Source organism: Manis javanica, chromosome 2 (assembly GCF_040802235.1).
Source record: "Manis javanica isolate MJ-LG chromosome 2, MJ_LKY, whole genome shotgun sequence".
Classification (NCBI taxonomy): domain Eukaryota; kingdom Metazoa; phylum Chordata; class Mammalia; order Pholidota; family Manidae; genus Manis; species Manis javanica.
Window position 1 is genome coordinate 89,839,670 of NC_133157.1, and position 16,595 is coordinate 89,856,264.

Genomic DNA, 16,595 nt, shown 5'->3' on the forward strand with positions numbered 1-16,595 from the left:
TTGTTTTATTTCTGTATTCTCCTTCCTTAGTTCTTGTATATTTCTCTGCAAGTCCATCAGTATGGTTATGACTTTTGTTTTGAATTCTTTCTCAGGAAGACTGGTTAAATCTATCTCCCCAGGTTCCTTCTCATGGGAAGATGTAGCAGATGCTGAAGCTGTCTGGGTTACTCTTGTCTGGATCAGATTTTTTTGCCTTTTCATGTTGATAGGTGCTATTGACTGTCAGCTGGGAGAGCCAAACTTTTCAGTTGCTACTGGCCTTTCTTTACTGGGACAACTGCGACCCCTAGTGGCTTTTGTTGGGTAATTGCGTGTAGACTGGGTCTTTGTGTCTTGCCCGGGTGGTATGGAGGAAGCACCCTGGAGGGGTAATGGATGGGGGGGGCGCTGTTTGGCTGTTTACCTCCGTGAGGGGTCTCAGAGCTGTTGCCCAGGGGGTTAGTCCACCTGGTTTTCCCTATAATTTCCAGCCACTGGGCTGTGACCTCTGTTGTTTCCGTCCAGCTGTTACGTCCCTGTCCCTTTAAGACTTTCAAAAAGCACTTGCTTTTCTTTGTCACAGGGGCATCAGCTTCAGAACCCGCTCAGAAGTCTTGCTGCCCTGTTTCCCTAGTTTTCAGCCCTCCATGCATGCACTGTGTCTGCACTCTGGTGCAGGTGCCTGGGGCTGGGTGTTTAGCAGTCCTGGGCTCCCTCTCCCTCCCCACTCCAACACCTCTCCTCCCGCTGGGAGCTGGGGGGAGGCGTGCTCAGGTCGCGCCCGGCCGGGGGTTGTATCTTACCCCTTTCACCAGGCGCTGGGCTCTCGCACATGTGGATGTAGTCTGGCTGTTGTCCTGTGTCTTCTGGTCTCTCTTTAAGGATTAGTTGTATTTGTTGTATTTTCAAAAATATATATGTTTTTGTGAGGAGATTCCCACTGTCCTACTCACACTGCCATGTTGGCTCCGCCTCCCTCTTTATCTTCTTTTTGACCCTTAAACATGTCAAAGCATTTTTTTTTCTCAATGGCAGTACAAAAATAGACCACAGGCCATGTTTGGCCTCTACACCATAGTTTGGCAAGTCTTCCTGTACATTGTCAAAAGGGCCACTGGAAAGGCAAAGGAGGCTAGTTTTCTATATATTTCACAGCTGTATGGCACTACTGATGCACTCTAGAGCAAGAATATTCTGTTATATTTTTCTAAATATGTGATTGTATTCATCACCGCATGGAAGATGCTTAGGTGGGTAAACACACACAGCATAGTTTCAGAATATACCATGCCCATTTATAAAACTTCAACTGAAGTCATTGCATGGATAACACCTGGGAAATAACAGTTCTTTGTTCTGAAAAAGTCAGCTGGTGCTATTAAATAACACTTAATAAGCATGTAGATTTCTATAGCTTTGTAGCAAGTTTTGAAATCTGGGAGTGTGATTCTTCCAAATTTGTTCTTTCTTCAACATTGTATTGGTTGCTTTGGGTTCCTTGATTTCCTTTATGAATTTTCGGATCATCTTGTCAATTTCTAAAGAGTCCAGCCTGGATTTTGTTATGGATTTTGTCAAATGCATGTCTCTATTTGGTAAGTGTTGCCTTCTTGACAATATTATCTTCTAATCCATGAACATGGGGTGTCTTTTCATTTATTAAGATGTTTGATTTCTTTCAATAATGTTTAATAGTTTTCAGAGTATGAGTCTTAAACTTTTTTCATTGACTTTATTCCTATTTCATTATCTTTGTTGCCACTATAAGTGAAATTGTTTTCATGATTTTATTTTCAGGGGGTTCATAGGCCAGTATAGAGTTTTGCATTTTAAGCTTACATATGATGTCTGCATAATTAATTGATTGATGCTTACATTTAATCTTAAGAGTACAACCTTGCCTGAACTTGTTTACATTTTACAATAACTTCTCAGTGGATTTTCTAGGCCATATACAAAATTATGTCATCTACCAAGAGCTCTGCTTCTTCTTTTCTATCTGGCTACCTTTTATTTCATTTTCTTGCCTAATTGCTCTGGCTAGAATATCCACTACAGTGTTGCATGAAATGGCAAGAGTGGACGTACTTGCCTTGTTCTTAATAGTAGGGTAAATCAATCTTTAACTATTGAGAACAAAGTTAATTGTAGGTTTTATGTTCATGCTCTTTTTAAGGTTGGGAAAATGCTCTTCAAATTCTAGTTTGTTCAGTGTCTTAATCATGAAAGGGTGTTGGATATTCTAAAATGATCTTATGTCTATTGAGAAGATCATGCAGTATTTGTTTTAATATAATTAATATGGTGCATTACATTAACTGATTTTTTAATGTTAAGCTGATCTTCCATTTCCGAGATGAATGTCACACAGTCATGGTGTATATTGCTGGATTCTGTTTACTAGCATTTTGTTGAGGATTTTTGTGTCTGTATTTATAAAAATGTAGTTGTCAGTGGTTTCCTTTTTTTTCTTATTACTCTGGTTGTGTAACTGGATAATACTGGCTTCACAGAATGAGTTAGGAGAAGTTTCCACCACTTAATTTTTTGGAAGTGCTAATGAATTTAAATATTAATTCTTTAAAAAATAGTCTTTAATATTTTAGAGCAGTTTTAATTCACAGAAAAATTGGGAGGAAGGTGCAGAGATTTTTTTCTATCTCCTGCCTCCACCCCTGGTTAGCCTCCTCCATTATCAATATCCCCAATAACAAAAATACACTCATTACAGTTGCTGAACCTACACTGACACATCATTTCCTAAAGTCCATAGTTTACATCAGAGGTCATGTTTAGTGCTGTGTATTCTAAGGGTCTGGACAAATGCAGAATGACATGTGCCCATCATCATGGTATCATACAGGGTAGTTTCACTTCCCTAAAATTCCTCTACCTTCTGCCTATTCCTCCCTCTTCCCTTATCCCTGGGCAACCACTGATTGTTTTTACTGTTCCCATAGTTACACCATTTCCAGAATGTCAGGTACTCAGAATCAAATGGTAAGTAGCCTTTTCGTATTGGTTTCACTCACCTAGTGATAGGCTTTTGAGGTTCCTCCATGTCTTTTGATGGCTTGATTGCTTATTTATTTTTGGTGCTGAACAAATATCCCTTTATCTGGATGCACCACAGTTTATTTATACATTCAGTTGCTACAGGACATCTTGGTTACTTCCAACATTTCTCAATTATGCATAAAGCTGTTATAAACATCTGTAAGTTGATTTTTGTGTGGACACAGGATTCCAACTCCTTTGGGAAAATGACAAAGAGCATGATTGCTGGATCCTAAGGGAAGAATCTGTTTGGTTTTAAAAGAAGTTGCCAGAGTAGCTGCATGATATTATTCCACTGAGTGTGAGCTGCTGTCGCCCTTTACATCCCCAGCACTTGGCGTGGTCAGTGTTCCAGCAACTTCTGGTAGGAGGGACTTACTTCTGTCACTTTGCTCTTTGTTTTCTATATGCCGTACAGCAGTTTTGTCCCTTGTGTCATGCATAACAGTCTTCTTGTGTGTTCAGTTGAATTTTTTAGTGAGATATTTAAATTTCTATTTCATTTCCTTTTGCAGACATATGACAGCCACTTTCATGGTGGTTATCATGCAGATTATAGTCAACAGCCTGTAGCTTTAACACTCTAATTTGAATTTATGCCAGCTTCATTTCAATAACATCAAAGTTCTGCTCCACACTTTTTTGGTTGTTGATGTAACACAATTATATCTTTATAGATTGAGTACCCAAATACATGGACTAATAATTATTTTGAATGCATTAGTCTCATAAGATGTGTAGGTAACAAAATGTGGATTTATAAACCAAAGTTATAATAATAGTAGATTTTAAATAATTCTTTTAATGTATTAGTCTAAGTCATGTAGAAAACAAAAAGCACTTGTAAAAAAGTAGAGCAATATGTAAAAATGATGGTAAAATATGATGACATCTAATTAAGGAAATAGTTTTGCTACATGCAAAACTGTCTTTCTGAGAACAAAATGTAAGAACCTTCTCTAAATTATGTTAAGATCATTCAGTCCACTTCAGGAAATGCTACTCAAAATTCACATAAAAAGCCTTCAACCATTATCCAACTATGCTCTCTTTCAGAACAACAGGATATCATTATGCAATGAAAAGTTCAGAAGAACCTTTCTGCCATCTTGAACTGCCTCCAGTAGATGCTGAAGAAATGATTCTTCCTGTAGGAAGATTTTAACACAAGGAAGTAGAGCTTTACACACGGCAAGGGCCAGGGCAGGACTGGTCCTGGGCCCACGGCCACTCCTCCCCTCCAGCACTAACGCAGGGATCCCTTGGAGCTCACCTGCAGGTCGCTGCAGCCTGGCGTGTGCTGTCTGCCTGCTGCAAGATTCCCAAGAAGCCTGCACTGTCTTCATCTCCATTTTTCCAAGCCCACACAAGTTCCTTTCATTGACTAACCCAAAACCATGCTAGGAAGGGGATTCTGGAAAATCTAATTCATAGATCCTTGGCTCATTTGTGCTACCATTCTTTTCTCAAGCAAAGTTGTAAACAAGCAAAAGTCCTCATATGCATAAACCACTGAACAGATGCCCATGACCTCCCTTTCCCCTGAGCCCTCACATTACTATTTTTCTGAAAGTGGAATGGCCTTGTAGGATTAGAGTGGTGCGAGCATGCTGTGCTGAGCTCTCCTGAGGGAAGCTGCAGGTGAAAGAGGTGCGGCCTCAGACAGGCGACAGGCCCCTCCCACACCTGTGACCACAAGCCCAACTAGAGCCCATGCCATGCGTCTCCTGCCTTGGGAGATGACAGAAGCACTCTAAACCTATATTAGGCCAGGATGTTTGCAGACACTGGGGTCTTCCTGACACAGCAAGCTCAGTGCAATTCATATTCAAGAAATAGAGTGATTGTCATACTCCCTGTGGGATGTCACAGCATTTACTTTATTTCTGTGCTGGTTATGCTTTTCAACTCAAAATCCATCTATTTTAGAGCATGAGATTGTACAGTGCGAATTGTCATTATATAATTGTTGGGAATTCTATTCCCTGGGGCTCTTTATGTCATTAAGATTCTCTAGTGGTCATTATCCTCGGACTGTTTATATTGTTTCCCCATTCTGAATTATTTTTCCTGGAAATATCCAGAAAAACATGTATATAAAGAAGAAAGAGTATGGGAAAACCTGAGTTAAAATGATGAAATTTGAGGGTAATCTTCCAAATTTTCCCATTATTTATCCATTGTATTTAAATAGGAAAATTTTTAAAAATTGTACATTTGCATTACACAAGAAAGGGAGAAAAATGCATTGGTCCCAAATCAAGACACATTGTCCCTTAGGAGCCTTCCTAATCATGTTTTTCCTGTTTTTCCTGAAAGCATTGCTGATAAGAAAAAGAATTCCCCACATATTATTAGCCAAGCAAAAACAGTCTACTTTATAAAAATCTATAATAAATCAGCATGTATTATTCTCTGCACAAATGCAAGTTCTTCCCAATTTATCAGCAGTCTTGGATGGAACACTAATATACTGAATTGGGGGAGAAATAAATAATAATTATGCCTTCCCCTTCTGAGTTTGGAGCCAGTTGAAACATAGAACATAAGGGAGAGACACCTTGAGATCCAAACATCAGTCTTATCACCAATAAACATGGTAAAAAGAGAGGGTGGCTTTATATCTTCCAACAATTGGATTTAAACAAATGCACTCAATCCCAGGCACAGATGCAGAACTACAGGAACAAAGGACAGCTGGCCCTGAGAAAGGGGAGCTCAAGAGGGTCCTGAACCAGGGACCTTCTTCTCAATTGCTAATCAGGTCAATCTCTTCCTCCTGAGAGAAAGTGGAGAGAAGTTTAGGCCCCTTCCATAGAGTAGAGTGGGAATCTACTCCTAAGAGAAACACAGGGAAGAAAACTAGTGGGAGGGGAGCCAGGCACAGAGGCAAACGAAGAGCCCTTCGGGATTTACCTGTGATGTCTGCTACAGCCTGGCCTTCCCACCTCCACTCCCACACCCAGCTCTGCAGGAAGCCCACCCCAGCACTGTGCATGCGTTGCCCACTCCATGACCCCCATCCTGGCTCCGGCTGCCACCCTCTCACCTGAACTCTTGGAGCATTGTTTGCCTACCTATCTTATCTATGAAGCAGTCAGAGAGCTTGTAGAATACCAAGATGATGTAACTCCCTGGTCTTCAGCAGCTGTCAATTACCCTTTCAATAAAATCCAAATTCCATATTCTTGTTCTTTGATGTTCCTCTATGTGAATGGCACCTGATTTTCTTCACTCTCATTACATACCTTCGCCTCTTTTTCCATGACATATAAAAAGTATCATCCTTCTTTGACTTCCCTGGACATGCCAAGCTCACCCTGTCCTGGGACCTCTGTGCCAGCTCTCCTCTTTTCTCTGAATGGCCTTCCAGGAAGTTACCTTCTTGCCATCCAGGTCTTAACTTGGCTCACAGTTCCTTATAAGAGGACTTACTGGACTGTCAAATTGAAACTGGCCCCCCAGATGATCTCTACACACTGCCTTATTTTAACATGTTGCACACTTAGCTGTCTGATAATTTTCTTTGTTCATAGCCTCTTCGCTCTAATTAAACCTAAGTTCTATGAGAGCAGGAAGCTTTCATGTCTCTTCTTTTGCTGGATCTCCAGATCCAAGCACATTTCCTGGCACAAAGCAGGTGCTCAAAGAAGTTTAACACCCTCACCTGCACTAACAAGGTGGACAGAAGGGTGTCATTTGATGCTTGATGAGGTTTAAAATCCCTGGGGAGTTAGAGTGATGGAAATAAAGAAAGAAATATAAGAAATATTACAAATGTTCTGAATAATGAAAGCCAAGAGTGTAAGGAGAGAGAAAAATGCCAAAAATGATTGAAGATTTAAATATGATCTTGGGTAACAAAACCAATCATGTTGAGATTTTAATATCAACTGTATATTTTAGATGGCTTTAGCCATCTGTGAATCATACTGTTTTGTGCATTTAGACAGTATTTTCAATATAATGGTTTTATTCCTTTTCCACCACAAAGGCTAAACTTTGTTTTACTAACATGTTACCTGAGAACTAATATTGGGGGGGAGGTGTAGTGATAGGCAGTTACTCTAACTGTGATCTTTTTGCACTCTCATTTTCTGATTAATGATCAACTTCAAGAATTAGCTAGTGGCTGGACCTGGAGAACAAAAAAGGTTAAAGGACCAAAGAGCTGTGCAGAGCAAAAGGACTTGTCAGATTCTGGGGAGGAGCTGCAGGGGGAGTCTGAGGACCCCACCATGGCACGGGTCACCCCGAGTCAGCTGATAAGCATGACCTAGAGCCTCCTGCTCCTGCCAGCACCCCACCCAGCCCTCCTGAAGCCCAGCTTCTTCTTTTCCTGTGAGACCTGGCAGGGGATTGCAAACTCTGTCCTCTGGGTACCTGACAACAGTCCCCATTAACGTGACTCTTAACAGGAAAAGAGAGGAGCCTGCTCTGCCATACTGAACTCTGGGCAGCCTCCAGGGTATCACAGCCCCAGACCTGTAGTGATGACTTGTGTCACTTCACCAGCCCCTGTGTTCACGGAAACCTTAAAATTCAGATGCAGCCACCAAAGCCTAGGACACGCACAGGAAGAAGGGATGCTCAACCAAGAACAGATTTGGATCCTGCTCTGCACCACGCCAGAGCACAGGAAACCGCGCACCCATCAGCCAGCGGGTCCCATCCATCACCGTCAGCCTAGTCATTAGTCCTCAGCCCTTGGGGCAATGTAAAGCTGCAAGTTCTTTACAACAAACAGTGGCTCACTGGGTGTACCTTATAAAGGGCCCTTGTCTTCTTTCCGTCTCATCAGAACTCTGGCCGCGGCAGACTCAGCACTGGGAAGAGCCTCTGGACATCAGCATGCCGGCTCTCAGACAGCTGGGGGAGCGCGTGCCGTGTCCCCGTTAAGATCTCTGGCCCGGAGAAAGCCGAGTGCTTACTCTGAGCCCGGCTGAGGCCTCCTGGACCACAGCCCCAGACCAAAGTGCTGCTGAGCCTGAAATTTGCCTACTGGACCCACCAGGGAGCCCGGAAAGACCCGGGAGCGAGTCCCCCGGGCTGGGCAGCTTCCCTCATCTTCCAGACCTGCCTGGGATTTGACCCTCACCCCTCCCTCCCCTACAACATTCAGACCTTGGTTGGCGCCTCTGTTCTTTATTTGTCGGTGTCTTCCTTTTTGAGGTCCGCTGGAGGCTCCAGCCCCGAAGATGGAGAAGATTCTGACAGAGAAGATGGTAATCACTGCCCTCCTGTCAAGAGAGAAGGAACATCCTCTCTGACCCAGTTCCCACCTTCACAATCAATAACAAAAAATAATGTCTTTATGCCATCGACCTTCTGCAAATCATCCGCAGGCAATTCTGAGTCTGAACCAGAGGGAAAGGGCAGCGGGCTCTGCTGATCCACCGCCAGGCGCCGGTGCAGGTCCGCGCAGCCAGAAGCCCGGGGGACCCGCAGAGTGTGCTTCGCCCGGTGGTGTTCCAGGCCCCCTGCCGAAGGCCCTCTCCCTGGAGGCCCCGGGCAGCGGCACGGATGGGGTCAGCATCCCAGTGCGCTGCGTGGACAGCGGCTTCAGCACTGCCTGACGACCCTGCTCGGAGAGGTCCTTCTGAAGAGGCGGGAGTGCTCCAGGAGAAAGCGCCCCAGAAAAATGAGTCTAGCAATACTTCTGAAGATGAAAACTGAGAAAAAAGAGCAAATTGCATTGCAGGCGTTTGTGTTTGGGCAGAACTTGAGGGACAGAGTTAAGTTTGGAGAACGTGACCAATGGTGCCAACGTCACCAGCAACAAATTCGTACTGGCCAGGATGCGAGCAAGCGTGTGCCGAGCCCGCCCAGATTTGGTGAGGTCAGCTCGGATGCCAACGGGCAGCTCACAGCCGCCAAGTCCGGGTCTGAGTCCCGGTCCAGGAGGCCGCCCCCAGGAAAGGGGCCCTGCCGAGTCTGCAGCCGCCTACTCTGAGGCAACAGCTCAGAAGTGCTTGTCGGAAAGTGGACGTCATCACCGGAGAGGAGGCCGAGAGCACCGTGTAGGCTCCAGTGTGAGCTGCTTGTCCTGGACAGGACCTCACAGTCATGGATGGAGAGGGGCGAGGGGCTGCGCGGACCCAAGGGCATGGCGTCGGTGGACAACGGGAGGTTACAGTCCAAACTAGTGATGCAGACCCAGGGCAGCCTGCGGCTGATCCTCAGCGCCAAGCTGTGGGCCCAGACGCAGATCAACAAGGCCAGTGAGAACATTGTTCACATCACAGCCACGAACACCGAGGACCAGGCATGAAGGTCTTCCTGATCTCGGCCGGTTGCAAGGACACATGCCAGCGTTCACAGCCCTGCACCGTCACATCCTTGTCCTGCATAGCCATGTGGAGCAGGGGCAGGCCAAGGCCCCCACCCCCAAATCCGAGGGTGCCCCATCCAACGAGGGTGCAGCAACAGCAATATCCCGGCTCCGTGAGGAGCCACCAGAGGTGGCACTGGGGGTGATGGGGGAGAGCAGATGGCCGGGAGCACATGGCACGGGGAGCCAGCTGCCCACAAGCCTGCTGCTTTGTTGTCTGTCTGCAGCCCTCCTGCCCACCTGCAGTGTGGAGGCAAAGGGCTCGGAAACACACTCCTGGCTGAGAAGGCCGCAGTCTGTGCAGTAAGCACACCCGGCTCTGTCACAGCTGTGTCATCCTCCCTGTGACCCTGGCCTTGGTTCTAGGGCCTTTCCAGGGAGCTGAGGGTGCTGGGGGCCACTTGTGGGGGCAGACCCCCTTTTCCCACCTAGGTTCCTGCAGGCCATGTCATGGGGTGATGAAAGGTGGGGCTCAGGCCTAGAGAGAGCTCACCCAGAAGAGGGGCCCTGGCCCTGGGCACGTCCCTGCTTCAGCTGTTGGCCATTCCCTGCCCAACCCTGGACCTCACTGCCCCTGGGCCATCCCGGGCAGGGGCCTCTGTGAGAGTGGGGAGCCCTGGCAGGGCCTGTGAGGATGGGGCAGGGACTTGTTTCAGACAGTTCTCACAGCACCCCCACCTGGAGCAGCCAGAGTCATGGGGTGCCACCCGCCTAGGGAGGCCTGGGAAGGTCCCTGACCACAGAGACGAGGGGCTCCTGAGGAAGCCACCCAGCACACCCTCCAAGGGCAGAGAGAAGGCCTGGTCTCCACAGCTGTGACACCCCCTCCCCGTGGGGGCCTGAGCCTGGAGGGAGGACACCAGAGGCCCCCAGCAGGTCCACCACACTTCTCTGCTTTCAGCCTTAGCCTGCTAGTGGCATGTGAGACCAGGTAACGCCCATGCATTCATGTAAGATTGTCGTATGAAATGTATTTTGGAATTACATTAAAACTTTTAACTTAAAAAAAAGAGTTAGCTAGCCCTCATTTTTCTTTTCACAGGAATGAAATTTTAGATTTATGATTGATTCCTTTTCTTTCAGGGGAAAAATATTGAGACTCCTTTTCCACATGGCATATTTGGAAAAAAAAGGACACTTTCAATCCCACCAAAATGGGATTCTTTACAGATCCTCTTTCTCAGAGCTTTAAAATCTTAGATTTAGATTTATCAGAAGCAGAAGCTGACTCTGAAAATATAGGAAAAAGTTGGACAGCCTAGGAACTTCTAGACTTGAAGAAAAACATGGTGGTGAGTTCCCTCAGCCTCCTTAGCCTCCCGTATATTCCACACAGGGTTCCAGAGAAACCTCCAACCTGGAACCACCAAAAGGCAAGGGGATAAAGCTCCAAGAAAAGCCTGCCCACCCCTGTCCAGCCAAAGGACTGGGGAAAAGGTGATTTTCACTTTCCCCCTGCAGGCCAGTGTCATCAGGGTCCAGAGGAAGCTAAGCCCCCACCCCACCACCAGCAATGAGCTTGACCAAGGCAGTATGAGGCAGCACTAGTCCCCACTCAGATTCTCAGCCCACCGCCACTCTCCCCGTGCTGGTGACACTGGAGACCAGGTGGGGGCCAAGCTTCCACTCTACTGACATTAATGGGTGGACACAGTGGCGCATCTCAGGGCTGGTGATGACTTCACTTCCTGGTGTGAGCAAGACCCAGAGAGAGCTGAACATCCACGCACACTGGGCAGGGACAAGCCAGAACCAGGCCACGTGGAAAGGGCCAGTTCATACTCCAGTTCCCCCAGGTCTGGTGTAAGGAGTCCCCAGTGACAGGCTGAGCCCAAGGAGGCAGGATGGGTGTGAGGCAGGTGGGTAGTGGGCATTCCTGCTCTGCTCTCCCGTGTGTCAGCAAGGCCCAGTGAAAGATCAACCCCCACCCATCATGTGGACTGAGGCGGTGTGGACTCAGCACCCCTCTTTCACCCAGGCACCTTCCACAAGGGCTCGCCAGAAGCTGAGTGTACACACCATGTGGGCCTATGACTCCACCTCAGCCAGACTGCCACATAAAACATTGGCTAAAGGATACAGTGTGTCTTAACATAATGTCCAAAATGTGTAAAATATGCTGCAATAATCACTTTAGCAAGAAGCAGGAAAATCACAATGTGAATGAGAAAAACAGCATACACAACACCACAATGAATCAAGTATTGAAATTATCTGACAAGAAGTTAGAACAACCCTCATACACTTCAACCAGAAATGATCAATTCTCTTGAAACAAGTAAAAAATAGGAAATCTCTGCAAAGAAATAGAAGCCATGAAGAAGAAGTAAGTGTAATTGCAGAACTGAAAAATACAAGCACCACAGTAAAAAACTCCCTGAGGTCTTAGTAATAGGGTGGAGAGATGACGGGGAATGGAACTTGAGGACAGAGCCACAGAATTTCCCCAGTCTGAACACAGAGAGAGTACACGGAAAAAAATAAGCAAAGTACTGAGTATCTGTGGGACAATGAGAGAGTTAGCATTTGCATTTTCAGAAGTCCAGGAGAGAGAAGAGAGAGACTGAAAATGTATCCTAAGAAATAATGGCTAAAGTTTCTCCAAATTTGGAAAGCCATAAACTATAGAGCCAAGAAACTGAGTGAAACCCCAAGTCCACAGAAAGAAGCACTATAATTAAAATCCTGAAAACTAAAAACAACAACAAAGGAAAGCTCTTGAAAACAGCCAGAGGAAAATGACAGATTGCCTATATGGGAACACCAGTTCAAAGGCCAACAGAATTCTCATCTGAAAGCATGGAAGCCAGAGGAAAATGCAGTTTTCCAGTCCTGAAGGAAGGGACTGTCAATTGTGAATTCTGTATCTGGTGAGAACATCCTCCAGGGATGAAATGGAAATAAGGACATTCCTGGCAGATGGAGAATTAAGGGACATTGTTGCTGACCAACCCACCTGTAAAGGACATCTAGGAGAAAGATCTAAACAGAATGATATCACAACAGAAGACGTACTGTAAATTGACAAAAAAATGAAGAACATCATCATGGGTAAAAATAGGGAGAGATATAAAACAAAGTCCTCAAGAATTTCTTAAAACATGTTTGATGGTTGAAGCAAAACTTACATCATCTGACATGGTGCTCATGAATGTGGAAGAAGAACTCAAGATAATGAAAAAAGGAAAGGGACGCAAATGGAAGTAAGGTTCTCACAATGCACCCCAAGTAGTAAAATGTTGATCCCAATGTGTGTTTGAGTGTGTGTGGACCTGTAGTATACATAGCAGTATTCAGAGTGACCTCTAGAAACTATCCAAAGAGATAAACACGGAAACAGTATAAATTAAGACGGGCTTCCATAAAATGCTTAGGTAACCGGTGAAAAGGGAAGAAGAGAGGAACAGATACAGGAGTAACCAATAGTAAACAAACAATAAAATGGCAGGCTGATATCATAACGCATCAGTTACCCCCTCCATGTGAACAGGATAACTGTACCAATGAGAGGACTGAATGAGTGTATAAAAATGACCCAATAGTGTCCTGTCTACAAAAAAATGTACAAGGTCATGATTAGGTTGAAAGTAAAAGGATGGAAAAATATATACCATGGATACCTTAAACAAAAATAAGTAAAAGTGGTTAATATCAAATAAGTTAGATTTCAGAGCAAAAAGGAATACTAGAGATAAAGAGATGAATTATATAAAGTTCATACAGAAAAGATAAATCCATGAGGATCCTAAATATGTAGGCAACAATCAACAAAACCTTAAAATACAAGGAGGAAACATGAACCAGAGGAGAAATAAACTCACCCACAGGCATGGATGGAAACTTATTTAAACTACTTATACAACTAATAGAAATATCAAACAGTGAGATGAGACTATAGAAGAATTAAACACACTTAGGCAACAGAACCTAATGGACATACATAGAATACTCCTCATAATAACAGTGGTGTGTGTGCGTGCATGTGTGCGTGTGCATGTGTGTGTATGTTTGTGTGTGTTTTCAAGTGCTGAACATTCACCAAGGTAGCACATATCCTGGGAAATCAAAAGAAAAAAGAAAAAAATTCCACAGGACTAAAATCATACATACCCTACAATGTACAGAGCGTGTCCTCTGATCATAATTGGAGCAAATTAGAAATCAACAACAGAAAGAAAGCCCCAAAACTTAAAACCTTGGAAAGTAAACAACACATTTGTAAATAATTCATGTCAAAGAGGAAGTCTCAAAGGAAATTTTAAAAATGGAACTGAATGAAATGAAATATAATATTTCAATATAAGTGAGTTCACTAAAGCAGTGATGTGAGGAAAATGTACAGGGCCACATGCTGTCAGTGGACAAGAAGAGAGATTTCCAGTCATCATCCAAGTTCCTACTGCAGAACCTAGAAAAAGAGCAAAATAAACCCAAAGCATGTAGAAAGAAGGAAATAAAAAAGACAAAAGCAGAAATCGATGAATTTGACAATAGGAAACCATAGAGTAAATCAATGAAACAAAAGCTGTTTTTCTGAAAATATCCACAAAACCAGGAAACCTGGAAACAAGACTGACAAGGAAATAGAGAAGATACAAATGACTCATTTGAGGAATGAAGGAATGTGGGGAACAATACTCCCCACACTCAGCATACATGAATTGAACAAATGGGATGAAATGGAGCAACTGCTCAAAAAGCACAAACTCCCATAACTCAGCAAATATAAGAAAGATCACTTGAATCTGGGGGAAAAGTGAATAAGGAAATTAAATTCATAATTAGAAACCTCCCTAGAAAGAGATCTTCAGCTCAAGTGATTTCACAGGAGAATTCTACCAAAAATTAAAGAATTAACATGAATTTTACACTATCTGTTCCAGAAGACAGAAGAAGAAAGACCATTCACTAATTAATTTTATAATTCCAGTATTACCCTCTAACAAAAAGAGAAATAAATACAAAAAAAGAAAACTGACATTTTTCATTAATTTAGATGCAAAAATCCCCAACAAATTGCTGAATCTAGCAATGAATTTATACAAAAAATTATATATTATAATAGAGTGGTATTTATTCCAGCAATGCAATGCCGGTTAAACATTCAAAATTCAATGTAACCCACCACATCAACAGACTGAAGAACAATCCTGTGATCATATCAACTAAAACAAAAATAATTGACAAACTCCAATATAATTAATGTCAAAAATCTCACAGCAACTTAGGAACAAAGGTAAACTTATCTCAAATTGATAAACAGCATCTATAAAAATCCATGTGGTAACATGATTATTAATGGAAAAAGAGAGAAACTTATCCCCTAAAATCAGAAATAAAAGGCTGATTTTGATAGTATTAGAAATTCTAGAAAGCACAATATGGCAAAAAGGGAAATAAAAGGAATATAAATTGGAAAAGAAAAAAAAATTTCTTTGCATGGGGCTTTAATAGTCTGTATAGAAAATCCCAAGTATCTACAAGAATTTAAAAAGTCTTCTAGAACTAAAAAGTGAATTCGACAAGGCCACTGGATACAAGAAGAACACAACAAAACCAACTGTATTTCTACAGACTCACAATGGACATATGAAAACTGAAATTGAAAACACATCATTCTCAATTCTCCCAAAGTCAATGAAATACTTAGGCATACATGTAATGAAGTAAGTGCAGATCTGTATGCTGAATCTGGCAAAATGCTAAGGAAATCAAAGGACATCTACATAACTGAGAGACATACTGTGTTAATGGATTGGAATACTCAGCATAGTAAAGATATAAATTCTCCCCAAATCAATCTAATGTTTAATGCAATCCTATCAAAATCTCAGCAAGGATTTTTCAGTTATAAACAAACAAATTATAAAATTTATTTAGAAAAGTACAGATTCTAGAATAGCTAAAACAATCGTGAAACTGAAGATGAAGTGGGAGTATATAAAAAATATGAAAATGCCAATTTCTGGCAAGGATACAAAAAAACTGGACCACTCATAGGTTGTTGGTGAGAATGTAAAACCATACAGCTACTCTAGAAAAGAGTTAGACATTTTCTTATAAAACTAAATATGCAGTTACCGTATCACCCTGTAATTGCATTCTTGGACATTTATCTTAGAAAAATGAAGTTATGTTCACATAAAAATCTGTACACAAATATTTATAGCAGCTTTCTGCATAATACTCAGCAAATGGAATCAGCCCAAATGTTGTTCAATGGGTGAATGGTTAAACAAACTGTAGTAGATCTATATATGAAACACTTCTCAGCATGAAAAATGAATGAATTACTGATACAACAATTTGGATAAATTTTTGAGAAAATATGGTGAGTGAAAAAGCTATTTCAAAAAGGTTACGAAGATGGCGGCGTGAGCAGAGCAGTGGAAATCTCCTCCCAAAAACACATAGAGCTATGAAAATATAACAAAGAAAAATCTCCCTAAAATAGAGACCACAGGACACAGGACAACATCCAGACCACATCCACACCTGCAAGAACCCAGCGCCTTGCGAAGGGGGTAAGATACAAGCCTCGGCCCGGCGGGACCCGAGCGCCTCTCCCCCCGGCTCCCGGCGGGTGGAAAGAAACCGGAGCGGTTTTTTTTTTTTTTTTTTTGGTGAGTGCTTTTTGGAAGCCTTAAAGGGACAGGGACCCCGTTGCTAGGGAGGCAGGGTGGCGGGACCAGAGAGCGGGAGCCTGGGACCGGCACTTGAGGACAGAGGAAATCACGCGTTTTTCCCCCTTTTTTTCTCTGTTTGGCGAGTGCCTTTTGGAAGCCTTAAAGGGACAGGGACCCTGGTGCTAGGGAGGCAGGGCAGTGGGACTGGTGAGCGGGTGCATGGGACTGGTGCCTGAGGACAAAGAATATCGCGCGTTTTTCCCTGCGGGACCAGTGGGCGGGTGCTTTTTGGAAGCCTTGAAGGGACAGGGACCCTGGTGCTAGGGAGGCAGGGCAGCAGGACCAGTGAGCGGGTGCCTGGGACCGGCGCATGAGGACAAAAAAAAAAAAATCACGTGTTTTTCCCTTTTCTTTTTTTTTTTTTTTCTGTACCCTCTCTAATTGTTGCTGTTATTGTTTTAGTTTGGAAAGTGCTTTTTGGAAGTCTTAAAGGGGCAGGACAGGTCACTTAGACCAGAGGCAGGGAATCTGGGGATCTCTGGGCACTCTAACCCCCTGGGCAGCAGGGAACACAGAGGCCCCTTACGGAGATAAATAGC

General features: G+C 43.6%; 1 pseudogene; it reads left to right on the forward strand.

Annotated features, from left to right (window-relative positions):
- The first annotated feature begins 6,868 nt into the window (after positions 1-6,868).
- On the forward strand, positions 6,869-9,718 carry LOC108383885 (ran-binding protein 3-like; annotated as a pseudogene).
- The last annotated feature ends 6,877 nt before the right edge of the window (positions 9,719-16,595 follow it).